This window comes from Berghia stephanieae, chromosome 2 (assembly GCF_034508935.2).
Source record: "Berghia stephanieae isolate SIO BIC M18660-M18661 chromosome 2, UCSD_Bste_1.3, whole genome shotgun sequence".
Taxonomy (NCBI): Eukaryota; Metazoa; Mollusca; class Gastropoda; order Nudibranchia; family Aeolidiidae; genus Berghia; species Berghia stephanieae.
In genome coordinates, this window is record NC_088361.1 from 80,961,542 (window position 1) to 80,975,988 (window position 14,447).

Genomic DNA, 14,447 nt, shown 5'->3' on the forward strand with positions numbered 1-14,447 from the left:
GTTCTTATTCGGAAATTCTCGAACAATCTTTTTACCAGTCCAACCCTTTTCCTCGAATAATGCTTTAATAACACTTTTATCTTCCTCAGAATAAACCATGGCTGTTTGTTGTCAGTTTTAGGAATTCTGCTTTCTTGTTTTGATTGTGTGTTGAACACAGTGCAAAGGTGTACAATGAAACAGGAAGTTAACGGGGTGAGCTGCACCCTTCCCTTGCGGCAAGCTCTTGGCCTGTAAATCGACAGGACGTTCAAAGTAATTCATGACGCAAATTTCTCGAACTCTTGATATGACAATTTTTTCTTTGATATTCTTTGAACAGCTATAACTCGTGAACCTTTCATTCATTTTTCTTGAAATTTGAGATTCGTAAAAACAAGTTGTTAGATTCACAGTGTGCAAAATTTTGTGATGATTTATAAATATTATCATAGTTTTAAAGAGTTCTACTTTGGGGCCTTTTATTTTCTCGCACCTGATATATTTCTATTCTTTGTTTTCTCCATACCCCATATTTCTCATCATTATGGATATATGCGCCCGCCCCATATTCACCCCGACCTAAGGCCATCTGGATACAAGTTGTCACATATTAGGTGCTATGTGGACTGGTGGTATGACACTCGCTTTCGGATCGGAAGGTCCTGGGTTTGAGCCTCGCTCGGCGAATTTGGAGTCCTTGGAAAAACTCTTTACTACATTCTCTCACCGCACTCATGTTAACTGTTGCTGTTGGCTATAGATCTCTTGTGAAGCGCTTTGAGCACGTTTAGTGGATATTGCTCTCTCTCTCTCTCTCTCTCTCTCTCTCTCTCTCTCTCTCTCTCTCTCTCTCTCTATATATATATATATATATATATACATATATATATATATATATATGTATATATATATATATATATATATATATATATATATATATATATATATATATATATATATATATATATAAATTAATATATAAAAGCTTATGGTTAAGATGCTGTTTTGCCAGTCACAACTATTTCGCAATTTCGGTGAAACGCAAAGATCGTCGATAACGTTGAATTGATTGACAAGAGATTAAAGAGTGTTTATCTTCCGGCAGTGCTTGCGTGATAAGGCTTCTGATCAAACACGGAGAATTGTTTACCTAAAAATTATGGCCCTGATTCTGACAAAATCGTGATTAGCACTTTGGATAACAATAAAATCTGGTAAAGGATTGATACAATGTCAAAAAAATCAGCTAAAGCAAGACAAATGCGTGGCCTGGTGGTCTTGTCAGAAACGTAAAGCAATGTTAAGCGTCGTTAGTGACCTGATGCGTAACTGTGATGGTAGAATATTATAGTCCCGGCATTGTGTAATTGGATAATCAAAAAAAAGAATAATATAGCAGTTACAAAAAAAAAGGACAAAACTCATTTTAAATACTCAGTATTTTAAGTACTCATTTTACACCTGAGTACGGTGAGAGAATGTGAGTAAAGGACTCAACTATGCGACGAGCAAGGCTCGAACCCAGGACCTTCTGATCCGAAAGCGAATTTCATACCACAAGACCACATAGCCGCATGTATTTAGAAATGTGGCCATGAAACTTGACCTTCAAAAATATCGATCGATTTAGATAACTCTCATCTTGGTAAAAACTCTCAAACCTGGGACTTCACGAGGTATTCCTTATGACCAGGTTTGGGAGATTTTGCCAATTTTTAAAAAATTCGTGTCTTTCCAGAGTACGACAGAATTGGTTAAGGTCAGTTTTCTTCACCTAGTTCACCCCGACATAATGCCAGAATTACATCGAGAGTCACAAACAATGAGAGAAAAATATTATTTGAAAGCAGTTTACTCCATATCTTACCGTCAAAGGGTTAACTTACTATTCTTCGCGAAGTCCCAGGTTTGATAGTTTTAGCCAAGATGAGGCTTCATTTAAATTCATTGATATTTAAACTCGACGAGTTTTCAGGCCAATTTTTAAAATACGAATCTTACCAGAGTACGGCAGTTAACTGGTTAATTTGCACAAAGATGTATGTATAAGACAAAACCAACTCGGCAACAAAAGAATGGTATGATTTAGTTTAGCGTAAATGAATCTTCCAAGAGCTATCCAGACCTACACTGACCAAACACCTTTTTAAATATTGACTAGAAATCTTTAAAATGTCTGTATCGACCTATTCAATGATTCCCTACAAGTAAAAAAAAATCTTAAACCCGAGACTTTTAAACAGTTTCTGGTGTACGTTGTTTTTTTCCGACAGGTCGGGGGCACATTTATGAGTTAACAGTTCCATGGCCCTTAAAAAAATGTAAACGGCATTTTGTCATAAATCGGCAGTAGCGTCAAAATATCCTCTTTGGGGATTTGAATTAAATGTAACAAGTCAAGTGTCCAAGATTCAATGGACAGACACAAATGACCAAAGCCTTGAATAGGGCCGGTTTTTATCAAAACTTTGTGAAATGATACACAATGTAAAATATAAAAAGGATTTTTCTGCAGTGCTCTAAAAAATACATTTTAAAAATATTGGTCAGAAAATTCGCTCTTTAAATAACGATGGATAAAAATGACTCTCATCCTGTCAAAAATACTCAAACCCGGGACTTCCTTTGAACTTTGAACTCCTCGGTTTGACAGTTATTTGAAAACACGAGAGTTATTTTAATGGATCGATATTTAAAAGACGAGTTTTCTGGCCAAAATTTGTAAAATTTGTTTTGTTTTGTTTGGCCAGTATTGGTGATGGATGGAAAAGTCTCGATTGGATAATCTCCGGACCTTCTAGCTTTGACGAGTTGTGTCATTTCTCGGATTACAGACAAACAAAACAACTAGAGACAATCTTATATTCGTAGCCGAAAATCAACCAATTTCGGGCTGCTCTGCCTCACTGACTATTTAATCAATAAGAAGGAACTGGATGAATTTTTGTTATGTTTCTTTGAGCACTGTCTGTACTATCATGGTGTTATCAGTCTTTTAATTCAACTATCTATCTATCTATCTTTCTAACTATCTTTCTATCTATATTATATCTATCTATCTGTCTGTCTATCTATCTGTCTATACAACTTATCTAGCTGTTATCTATCTCTTTATCTATCTATCTATCTATCTATCTATCTATCTATCTATCTATCTATCTATCTATTTATTTATTTATCTATCTATCTATATGCATGTCTGTCTATCTATCTATCTATCTATCTATCTATCTATCTATCTATCTATCTATCTATCTCTCTGCTATCTATCTATATGTTTATCTATCTATCCATCTATATATTTATTTCCTATCTGTCTATGTATGTATCTATTTATCTATATATCTATCTACGAGTGTTTTATCTATCTATATTTCTGTCTATCTATCTATCTGTATGACTATACAATTTATCTACCTATCAATCTATATATATATATATATATATATATATATATATATATATATATATATATATATATATATATCTAAAAAAAAAAAAAAATATATATATATATATATATGTATATATATATATATATATATATATATATATATATATATATATATATATATATACGTGTGTGTGTGTGTGTATCTATCCATCTATCTATTTATTGCCTATGTCTACTGATCTATCCATCAATCTATCTATCTATATATCTGTCTATCAATCCATTCATCCATCCATATATCTACCTACCAACCTACCTACCTGTATATATATTATACTCGTATATATATATATATATATATATATATATATATATATATATAATATATATAATTCCACTCCCAGCTAGCTCTTCTTCACATCACGCATGCTCTATCGACGTATTTGTTCAATCATTTTTGCTATAGAACGTAGCTCTCTACTTCGTAAATAATTAATCATAAATGCATTACTTAATTACTTTCGTGCACAATGGTTAATGTAAAGGTTGGGTCATGGACTTTAATTAAATTCGCTTATATGTTTTCAGTGTATTCATTATATAGTAATAATGGCAGCTTTAGTAAAAGGTTATATTTTGAATAGCATCATCCCATTGACATTTCAAATACAGTCGACTCCCGTTTAATCGCATATCCTCGGTAGTTTGGGTTAGTGTGCCGATTAAAATAGCAAATAGGGGGGTTCCTTTTCATGTATTATCGACAACAAAATGTGACATTATTATTTGTAAGAATAGTAATCATGAAGCATCAGCATCGGGTTTTTCGCCATGTTCTTTTTTAAACACGACATTGGGTCGACCTTTCCATCTCGAGAACAAGCCTTCTGATGGGGCAGAATGTCGAGCCTTAAGTTGATGCCAGTTCAGTTGCCTTTTGCTTAATTAGGTCTCCTGACAATCGAGCTCCTTGATTTAACTTATCACCCGTCCACACGACTAAGGCATTTTCAACGACGCCTTTCTGGCCATCTCTCTGCCGTTTACGTCCCTGATTTGACCCGTTACTCGCATTAACTGCAACATCATCCTTGTTTTTTGGGGGTTTGTTAAGCAAATGTTCTTGATACGCCATACTTTGTAGCTAACTCGCCTAGCATTTGCTTTGGAATTGATTCTGTATCTGCAATCAATTGAAATTTCTGTTGAAGAGTGATATATGTGTGCTTTGCGGAGGCCATTGGTGTAATGATGGTACATGGTGATAACACGATCTTTTATAAGTGGTGCAGTCTTTTTGTTGCTTTTAAAAAATTCAAGGCAATGGCCATATAAGATCAAGGCCGTATAAGGCAATTCACTGGTTAAATTTTGATCTCCTGAAATCCATTTGATGCTTTTATTAATTAAAAAGACTAACATTCGAGTGTATCAATGTGGACAGGGACCGTATGGATCAATCAAAAGATGAGACGCGAGTCTTTTCTGTAATCCTTACTAATTGCTAACGGCACAGGAGAGGAAAACAATATACAGGCAGAGAATTGCAATCGAGTGGTCAGATAAAGTAAACAAACACTCGGCATTGAGTGGATTGTGATCACGTTTCAACCTAATGATGCAGACAGCGAGTGTTGAGTCAATTAATCAGCTCGTCGTGTCAGGTAATCCTTTGTTGTCAACAAGCATTGCGCTTCTGACATAGTAGGAAAAGTTATTACACACGATACGATATTAGACTTGAAAAAATGGTCAATGAGAGAAACATTTTCATTACTTTTTTTGAGATATTTTTCTCCAATCAAGATGGAATCAAGGTGTAGCGATTAAGCGGAGATGGTGTGCGATTAAACGACTCGATTATATAGAAGAGATTCCGTTTTTCGGGAATGGATAGTGTATAAGCTATGTGATTAACCCATGTAAGATTAAGCGGAGTGAGCTGTACAAACAAATCCATTTATATTTTCTATAACTTATAATTGCAACCTGCAGATAGACTGAAGCTGAAATGAATTTATCATCGTTTAATAGTTTCAGTCACAGCTCGGCTGAAAAATTAATTATTTTTTCTCCATTATTCCTCTGGTCATATCTGCAACTTAACCCCATTCAATATGAGGCAAATAAATATAATGATAAATTGACACATAATTAATGCGCTTTAGAGACCACCAACATCAACAGCAGCTACCCTGAACCAGGATCTCTCTAAATATCAGAAATTTCTGAATTCGGATTATGCCAAATTAATTCCCGAAAACTAAGAAAAACTGCAGTGTCCTCCGTACTAAAGTCACAACAAGATCTTGACTGCCGCCTCAAAACTCTAGCCGAGAATCGTGAACTATGTGAGTTAATATGAATAGAGAGAGAGAGAGAGGGAGAGGGAGAGAGAGAGAGAGAGAGAGAGAGAGAGAGAGAGAGAGAGAGAGAGAGAGAGGGAGAGAGAGAGCAGCTGTACCCCTAGAATTTTAAAACTATGTGGCTGAGTCACACAATTCTCAGGAAGTGTCATTCAGACTGCGAGGCTTATTAACACTACTATAAAATTAGTTCACTTCATCTATGAGACTCGTAAGACGTGTATATATTTGCAAATCTGATTATCCAATTCCTATGGGCTCATTGTTGAAATGGAATACTCTCAAGCCAACGCAAAATATTATCCGTTAGACAGCAATTTTAAACCAAGCTCATAATGGCGTTCGGGTATCCGACCTGCACATAAAAACACGTAGGGCTCATGCATTTTAATTATATTTTCTCTCGGTGGAAACAGCAAGATATGATGGGTTCGTGTAAAATCGAAATCCACATTAAGAGGGTTAGCAACAACCGCAATAAAGTGCATTGCAAGGCTCGCACTAAATACACTTTATCTATTTTTCTCTTGGGAATAATAGTAAATAAATATAAAATCGGTTAGAGTAAAACCAAAAACAAGATCAAAAGAGAGTACAAAAGGTTTCAATAAAATATAGAGATCTAAACATAATATTTACGCACATCGTTATAAACGGGTGCTATTAATAACTTCCCTACGATGGAAAACAATTGTATATAAATTGTTGGCCAGAAAACTCATCCTTCAAATATCGATTGATTTAAATGAACCTCATCTTGGCAAAAACTCTTAAATCTGGGACTACGTGAAGTCTCTTTAGTCCCAGGTTTGAGAGTTTTTGCCAAGGTTTAAATCGATCGGTATTTGAAGGACAAGTTTTCTGGCCAAGTCTTTAAATAAATGTTTTTTTCCAGCGTACGGCAGTTAATTGGTTAACATATAAGTCAAACTGTAAGGATAATATAAGGAATATATATATATATATATATATATATATATATATATATATATATATATATTGCTCTTAAACTGAAGCTCTACACAAATTTAGAACGTTTATATTTGTCACATTAAGAACCATATTAATTACTTATGTTTTGACTGGGTTACTTTGGCACTTTAAACATAAGGTTCAACTTTAGATTTGCCCACTACAATACGCTTCAACATTCATGACGTCACTTCCCTCGTAATGACGCATGGTAACTTAGTAACTGGCTCTAAACTATCGGAACAATGGCGGACGCCTTTATGAAATATTTCTCCGACGAGCATAAAAGTGTATCCAGAGGAGAAAAACATTATAAATATGATCATGTTTTGACTTTTATACATTCTGATCACAAGACATATGAAAAGTTCTAGTCAACATGAAGAATAAAAAGTAACGAGTTTCTTTGTTTAGAACCACGCATCTCGCCGTTGCTGGGCGACGTGACATCATACTATATTGAACTCATTATAATCATACCTATTACCCATGACTAGATTTTGCTCAACTCTTTCTATAGATATTAACGCGTAATGATATCAAGTTTGCAAAAGGAAAATGTGACGTCAACCTGTCAACTTTCAATCATAAGATTGACCCGATGACTCACAGATGACGAGGTTGTATCATTTAACATTTTTGTTGTTGTTGAAAAAAGGTCCTGTAATCAGAAATAATGCTATCAAAAACTGGCAAGGGGAAGTATGAATTATCTCTTTCATTCTTGCATTTTGAAATCCGAACTTTGTTCCACTACGCATTCGAAAGCTAGTGCAATGATTGGGGGCACGTCAAGAATTCCAATTCGAGGCCAATTACAACCTGCAAAAATCTATATTTTTTTAGTTTTTAAAAAATGAGCTTTTATATAGGACAATATCCATTAAACGTGCTCAGAGCGCTTTACAAGGGGTCCCTGGTCAAAAGCAACACTTAACATGTAGGACGGGACATGACGCCTGTTAGGCGATATTACAATCTTTTCGGACAGAGACAACGCTGTTAACGACCAGGTAGTCATTTTACACCTGAATACGGTGAGAGAATGTGAGTAAAGAGTCTTTTCCAAGGACTCAACTATGCGCCGAGTGAGGCTCGAACCCAGAACCTTCCGATCCGAAAGCGAGTGCCATATCTCAAGACCACATAGCCGCATCATTCAGGTATAATATGACCTTTACAATCCGTATGTCAATCATTCTTCGTGTATACTTAATTAATCCCTTATCGATGTTTTAGAGTACAGGTTTTATAGATCGTCTTTGCTGCATTCCTTTTGATCGTTAGAGCAATGCAATCCTGAGTGTATCCCAATTCGACGCCTTAAACGGAGAGTGACAATTATTGAATGCTACCATTTAGATAAGATGTTTGTCTATTGTTGCGGCATTCTTCTTGATTTTAGAGCAATGTGATCCTGAATATCCAAATTCGAAACGTTAACGGAGAGGGACAATTATTGAATGCTACCATTTAGGTAAGATGTTTGTCTATTGTTGCGGCATTCCTCTTGATTTTAGAGCAATGTGATCCTGAATATCCAAATTCGAAACGTTAACGGAGAGGGATCATTATTGAATGCTACCATTTAGATAAGACGCTTGTCTATCGCAAAGTACTTTCCACTACATCTAACAGTACCAAACTATCCCGTAGTGGGCGAATCGAATGCCTTACCATGAACCAAACTGGGCATTGTTTACCTCACATGAATTGCCTTTAATTTGGACAATAAAGATTATAATAATAATAATAATAATAATAATAATAATAATAATAATAATAATAATAATAATAATAATAATAATAATAATAATAATGATAATAATAATAATAATAATAATAATAATAATAATAATAATAATAATAATAATAATAATAATAATAATAATAATAATAATAATAATAATAATAATTATTATTATTATTATTATTATTATTATTATTATTATTATTATTATTATTATTATTTACCAAATACATTATGGGAAACTTTATTAATGGTAGTGTTCGAAAACGATGCACCCTAATGAATGTGCGGCTATGTGGTCTAGTGGCATGACACTCGTTTTCGGATCGGAATGTGAAAAATATCCTGGATTGGACAGAGATGAATGGAAGAGAGCGCCATGAGCAGTTTGAACATGTAACATTTCAGATGGTGTTCTTTTGTCTCAACCAGCCGTTCGGTATCATTCAGCGTGTCATGTTTCTGACACCTTAATTTTGTGCGACTATGTTGTCTTGTGGTATGACACTCGCTTTCGGATCGGAAAGTCCTGGGTTTAAGCCTCGCTCGGCGCATAGTTGAGTCCTTGGAAATGGCTCTTTACTCACATTCTCTCACCGTACTCAAGTACAAAATGAGTACATGGCCGTTAACAGCGTTGTCTCTGTCCGAGAAATTGTCCCACATGTTAAATGTTGCTATTGACCAGAGACCTCTTGTAAAGCGCTTTGAGCACATTTAGTGGATATTGCGGTATATAAAAGCTTAATTATTTTTTTAAAGTATTCCTTAACTTATCTCTTGTAAATGCACTGTAAACCAAGAGCCTCCGTTCGGTCCCCACGTTAGATAATTTCGTTCTTTTTACATCCTACTGGCATCAAACGTTTGTTTGATGGTTTAACTATGATGCCTTGTGTTTAGGTAGAGCACTCAAAACATTTGCTAGCCGGATGTAACGTACCCACACACAAAACTATATGCGATTTTGAACATTTATAGTCTGATTAATATAATTTTATGAGAACTAATCACCGAGATGGGTGTCTAAAACAATAACAGAGAGCTGAGTGACGATAATTTCTCTCCTTCTTTAACTTCTTAAAAACAATAAAATGAAGCTGAGTGACGATAACTTCTTAAAAACAATAACAACGAGCTGAGTGACGATGATTTCTCTTCTTCCATAAAAACAATAACAAGGAACAGAGTGACGATAATTTCTTTCCTTCTGTATTACCTGTGAATATCGAGACGACGGCATTTTGCGATTTTGCGCGCAAAGACGTCTCTCTCTCTCTCTCTTTCTCTCTCTCTCTCTCTCTCTCTCTCTCTCTCTCTCTCTCTCTCTCTCTCTTTCTCCCTCTCCCTCTCTTTCTCTCCCTCTCTTCCTCCCTCTCTCTCCCTCTCTCTCTCTCTCTCTCTCTCTCTCTCTCTCTCTCTCTCTCATCCTGTTTGCTCGTATTGACTTATTGATTTGCAATAATGAAAACAAGCATTTTTTCCCCCATTTAATATCCAAGAGAAACACTTCTAATATTGAGCGTAAAAATCACTGTAACTCAAACATTAACTATATTAGCTTCTCAGCAAGGCTTTTTAAAATCGCGTGGTTTTTAATAGAGCATTAATCATTAATTGTGTTCAAAGCGCGTTACAAGCCAACAGCAACACTTATAATCGAGGACAAGACATAAAGCCTGTAAATACGGCGCCGCTGAAATAAATTTTGTTTTTTTAGAGAGAGAGAGAGAGAGAGAGAGAGAGAGAGAGAGAGAGAGATAGCGAGAGAGATAGATAGATAGATAGATTGATAGATAGATAGATAGATAGATAGAGATAGAAAGAGAGAGGTAGGGAGAGCGAGAGAGAGAGAGAGAGAGAGAGAGAGAGAGAGAGGGGGGGGGGGTCATGGGCTCATTTTTTAATTTAGTATGGTGAAAAAGTACGAGCATGAGCCTCTTCCAAGAACTGAATTTTGCGTTGCCTTAGTTGGACTCGAACCAGGGGCTTACAGAAAAAGCCGGATGCCATACATCAAGACGACCAAGTGAAATCGTGATTACAATATATCAATATGAAATTGAAGAGGGTTCGGAGCAGACGCGAATACAATATAAAAAAATCTGAAGTGGGGCGTCTGATTTCAAGCTATACAATTAAACATACTAGAAAATGATAGAAATAAAATTCAGCCTTCCGTGACTTGGGATCGAACTCCAGACCATCTGATTATCGACAGCTATGTCATCATTACATCACTAGGTGACAAAGATGCTCTGAATTTATTAGGACTCAGTTTTCAGCCCTAGTGGAAAAAGGCTGAAATTTCAATTATTCACACGTTTTCATCAAAATTTATCTCATTAACAAGTCAACTACCGTACCCTTGAAAACTCGCATTTATAAATTGACCAGAAAACTCGTCCTCCAAATATCGATCGATTTAAATGGAACTATGGAATACCTCAAGATGTCTCAGGTTTGAGAGTTTTTTTTCCAAGATGAGGATCATTTAAATCGATCAATATTTAAAGGACGAGTTTTCTAGCTAAATTTTTAACGCATGTTTTTATAGAGAGTACGGCAGTAAGTTGGTTAAAGTGGATAATTTCACAGACACAAAAAAATAAACAATCAGCAGGTGACAGAAATATTCAAACATACCTTTTTGTCCAGAATCTGTAGTATTTTCTTAACTATATTCACCTCAATATCAATGATAATTTCCTCATTTATTTGTTTTTCAGCCGTATCATATTCTATCCTTCAATAGACAATCATAATATAAGCCTTTCTATGTCAAGTTTCCAATGATGTAGACGTAATTCGTAATCCAATTTAGACATACATCGGAAATCTCTTTAACTCCAACGTCAGATGCTAATGATTGCCAGATATAATGAATAAACAGAGTAAAATCCTAATTCTTTCACTTTGAATTAAATATTGCTTATCTAGTTCATTTCGACATAACACCAGATAAACGCAATGGGTAACAAATAAAACGTGTTAAATATTCATCGAAGTATCTTTTGATTTTCTAAGTAGACACCCCTTCATCTACATCTCCATAACAACCTATCCATAATAATATAAATACTACAACGTAACAATATTATCAGTACATTTCTTATCACCCTTTATTATTATGTAATAAATCAAAGCAGGAATCAAAGTCAGCGGTGCATAATAACATTATACATTATCTCACACCAAATAGTACAACGGATGATAACAACCACTACTACCACCATCACCGCCACCACCACCACTTCCTCATCAACAACTCTCATCACACTACTAAACCCCTCAACAACACCAATGACCGACCCACCGTCACCATCACCATCACCACAACCAGTCAAACAGACAATAAATGCACGATCGATGGTGCTGTCCTACACGGGTGATTTGTCAGTCGGTGAGCGGTAAACAGCAAACGAGGAAAGGGTACTCACCCACTCTTCTGTCCATTCGTCGTGCCATAACCCCTTTAACGGTGAAACAAAACTAAATTTAAAATAAAATTCAAATAAACATTTATTCCATTATCAAAATGTACTTTAGCACACCTCGTGAACTCTTTTCTGATCCGTTGATTCTATGAATAGAACTGTTAATCATATAAATAGCCTATTTCTGTGCTGTGAAATTGTTATGCGTGAGATATTGATGATATGCGTTTAGGTAATATACTTACAACATGACATCCGCCCGCCAATTTATTGATACCAATACACAAAACTTCGACATCTAGTCTAACTGATATAATTTAGTGATAACTAATCACCAACATAGCTGTTCAAAATTAATACCAAAGAGCAGAGCGATTTCATATTCGTTCCTTATATATGAATTCCAATCTTGTCAAAGTGCATCTAGAGTTGCGGCAACGTGGGGTTGGGGCTAGATAAATATAGCATGTTTTATTTTTTATAATTTTTTAATGACTGCAGTCTTAATCGCTTTCACTAAAAAAGCAGTAACAGCAATGAAGAAAGACCCGCGGGTTTCAGGAACGCATATTTTTAAAGCTCTCCAGTCTGATTATAAATCCTTTCATAGTACTGAAGCTGCTCTAATGAATATCAACACCAACATTCCATTAACAAAAATAATGTATGTCGTTTAACTCTTCTTGATCTATCTGCAGCTTTTGACACCGTATACGACTGAATAGGTTAAACATGACTTTTATCACTGTGGAAAAGGCCTTTGACTGGCTGATCTCTTACTTAAGCAACAGAAAGCAAGTAGTACAGTAATTAGAAAAAGCAAAGTCTCTTAAATATCCTTTAAAATTAGGTGTACCCCAAGGATCACTTCTTGGACCTGTGCTCTTTACAATGTAACATCAGCCACTGTCTGAAACTTTTGTAAAAAAATAAGATATCTTTCCAACTAGAATGCAGATGACATCCAAGTGTAGAAATTCGACACCCCAAAACAATTTCTCTATTTAATTGCATGTATGGAAGACTATGTCAGAGATGTAATGTCTTGGATGGACTAAAAAAAAAAAGAAATTAAATGATGAAAAGACGGAATTAATGTTGTGCGGAAATACCATTAGAAAAAAATAACAATTTACCAACAGTTAATCTGAATTTCAATTCATGTCCGAAACAGTCCTCTTTATGTGTTAAAAACCTTGGTGTCTTTTGTGATAACAATGTATCCATGTAGATAGAAATCGATTACCTTTGTAAAGTTTTTAATATTTATCTAAAGAAAATTGCTACTATCGGAGATTATCTGACTTTTAAGGTGGCCAGTCAGCTTGTTACCACTTTTATTTATTGATTACTGCAATTGCCTTCTTTAGGTGTAAGCAATTATAGTGCCGCAAAATTATTTTTTTAAATGCTTTTAATTCCCACTCTCTCCCAATTCTCCACGAACTGCATTGGCTACCATCGGAGAGAGCAAGAGAGAGAGAGAGAGAGAGAGAGAGAGAGAGAGAGAGAGAGAGAGAGAGAGAGAGATTAAATTATAAAATTCCATGATATCTTTTAAATGTTTAAATGATGAAGCTACTTAATAAATCTATTACATCCTTATTAACCATCCAGGTCACTAAGGTCATCATCTGATAAAACTAAACTTTTAGCTCCTCTTTTTAAATATAGTTGTTTTGGCGGGCGATCCCTTTCTGTCATGGGACCACGTATATGGAATTCTATTCCCAGAACAATCAGGGAACAACCAACTATGAATTCTTTTAGATCGACGACTAAAACATCTCCTTTTCACGTCTGAGATTTACTATTTGGTTATAACCCTATGCGCGTGCGCGCGCGCGCGTGTGTGTGTGTGTGTGTGCGGGAGGAGGGGCGGGGGTGGTGGATTGTTTTTCAACCAATGGAAAGCGCATTGAGTATTATCGGATTTTGAAAATGCGCTATACAAATGTCATGTATTATTATTCTTATTTTATGTTTATATAACACATTTACACTGCATCTCCATGTCTAATGCTTTCAAATCAACTTATATTCCCTCGGCAGGTCACAAAGAACGGATTCTTCATTTCATTCTCAAAAGGTGACCTACTAGACTTTCATAAGAGAGAGGGAAAGAGAGAGAGAGAGAGAGAGAGAGAGAGAGAGAGAGAGAGAGAAAAGAGAGAGAGAGAGAGAGAGAGAGAGAGAGAGAGAGAGGGGGAGAGAGAGATAGAGAGTGAGAGAGAGATAGATAGAGAGAGAGAGAGAGAGAGAGAGAGAGAGAGAGAGAGAGAGAGAGAGAGAGAGAGATATTTAAAACTTGAGATCAGATCAGATCAGATGCCAATTTCGAGTTAAATGGAACGGCGCCTAGAAACGGTTAAAGTGACTTACGGTTTAATAACGTTATGTGCCTGGTAATACAAGTGGTGGACGGAGTAAACAGCCAAATGGTCAAGAGTCCGAGTCAAGTCGACGGCCGGCCTTCATCGGGTTTTGGATGTGGTTTAAAGTTCATTTTTACTTCATCTTGACTTACTTTAGTAAGCATGACTTTG

The 14,447-nt window shown here is 35.6% G+C and overlaps 1 protein-coding gene across 4 annotated transcripts in view; it reads right to left on the minus strand.

The window, feature by feature from the left end:
* The window catches only part of LOC144965633 (regulator of G-protein signaling 9-binding protein-like), a 108,459-nt gene extending 96,795 nt beyond the window's left edge, over positions 1-11,664 (minus strand). For 3 of the 4 annotated variants that reach the window (XM_078901179.1, XM_078901180.1, XM_078901178.1), the window contains exon 1: positions 11,111-11,663. The gene's annotated coding sequence lies outside the window, so the exon portion shown is untranslated. Of the gene's footprint in view, positions 1-11,110 lie in introns of all 4 variants that reach the window. The other variant, XM_078901182.1, reaches the window with a different exon arrangement.
* Between the last annotated feature and the right edge of the window lie 2,783 nt (positions 11,665-14,447).